This window comes from Fundulus heteroclitus, unplaced genomic scaffold (assembly GCF_011125445.2).
Source record: "Fundulus heteroclitus isolate FHET01 unplaced genomic scaffold, MU-UCD_Fhet_4.1 scaffold_114, whole genome shotgun sequence".
Lineage (NCBI taxonomy): Eukaryota > Metazoa > Chordata > Actinopteri > Cyprinodontiformes > Fundulidae > Fundulus > Fundulus heteroclitus.
This window is the reverse complement of record NW_023396527.1, coordinates 320148-321682: the sequence shown is the minus strand read 5'-3', so window position 1 is coordinate 321682 and position 1535 is coordinate 320148. Positions and strand designations below refer to the sequence as shown.

Sequence of the window (1535 nt, the reverse complement as noted above, 5' to 3'; positions counted from 1 at the left end):
GGAAGCAAAGTCAGATTGCTGCTTTGTTGCTCAAAGGTTGGCAGTAAAGCAGATGATTCTGATTAGTGCGGATGAAGCCTCCAGCTGTCTGCCCTTCATCCTGCTCCATGCTGCCATCACACAGGAACAAGACACCAAAGATCATGTGAACTCCTTGGCTGGAGGCAGAGACTCATCCCTAACCTGGAGGCAACAAAATACAGCAAAGAGCTCCATGGACTAAAGAGCTCCTCTGGTCTCCAAAGACCAACCAGCGTCTTCATCAGCTCTTCATCCACAAACTGCTGCCTGACAGCCTGGAGCTGAACAAAGATCACCGCAGCTGCTGCTTTGCCTCAGAAGGAAAGAAGGGAAGATTCTGAGCAGATGTGGACTTGGTAATAGTTCACAGCTTCATAGTCACTTCCCACATCAGTTCATAGGCCACATAGTTGCACACTTGAAGAAGTGGGACAGAGGCCTTGATGGTAGCAGCATGTTTGTGAGGATGATGAAGATGGAGAAGAAGATCTGCTGTCACATGCTGATGGCTCCAAACCAACTGAAGGGAGAAAATATTGTCATATTTCTGCTGTCATTAGTCCTCATTGCTTCTAAATGATGTTTCTGATAGAGAACAAACTGATTTCTGCATTCAAAGATGTTCAGTGTTGGGATCCTGAGTTTCTTTGACATAATCTGGATTTTGTTCCAGTTCTAATAGCTTGACTGACGACCTCTGTTTTCTCCATTGATCAGGACTGTAGCAACTTCAAAGCTGCAAATTTACTCTGATCCAGAATCAGCAAAGCAAACGTGACGTAACTGGTGGATCTGGAGCTGCTGCCGCCATGAAATACCATTAATGTTGTTGAACTGGTGGAGAAAGGTGCGTTCATTAATCTGAGCAGAAGTCATTACCTTTGGTTAAAGATGTAAAACCCTCAGATGCTGTCCACAAATGCTGAATTCTTTGTTGTTTTCATATTTTCTCTTGTATTTATCAGTTTTTTTCTTCTTGAAACAGGCTTGCAGATCCAGAATGTGTCATCAGTGAGCTGCTGAAAAGATGTCAGGACAAAAACATTCATCTGCATTTCATAGACGACGCTGCGTGGGAACTTTTCTCACAGATGCATGTGAGCATCTTCCTGAATGTTTGACTCAATATTTCTGTTCATATTAATAACTCACTGTGTTGATTAGAAAACCAGAGAAGCTCTTCCTAAAGGTTTCTCCATGGCTGTAGTGGCATTTCATGTTTACGGACATAAACTGCTGGCTCACTTTATTTTTTATTTGTTGGGACTAAAACTATTTAGCCAAATTGTAGCAGATGTTTCATCCTAGGTACATACCTGCACATGAAGAAATGATTCACTCCATTCTTTGTGCCACAGTTTCCAACAATGTGCTCCGAGCTTTTCTCTTCATCCCAGATCATGTAGAGAACACGAAGGCTGCCTGGATGTGGCTTAACTGTTTGGATCCATTTAAGGTTCTGCTAATGTGGCTCCATAGAAAGCTGAAGCTGCTCAGCAGCGCCACCTGCTGGT

General features: G+C 43.3%; 1 long non-coding RNA gene across 1 annotated transcript; it reads left to right on the top strand.

Annotated features, from left to right (window-relative positions):
• The first annotated feature begins 283 nt into the window (after nucleotides 1-283).
• On the top strand, nucleotides 284-1165 carry LOC118558247. Its single transcript, XR_004928256.1, has 3 exons — nucleotides 284-377; nucleotides 739-868; nucleotides 1007-1165. It is a non-coding gene; the product is annotated as an uncharacterized LOC118558247 (long non-coding RNA).
• The last annotated feature ends 370 nt before the right edge of the window (nucleotides 1166-1535 follow it).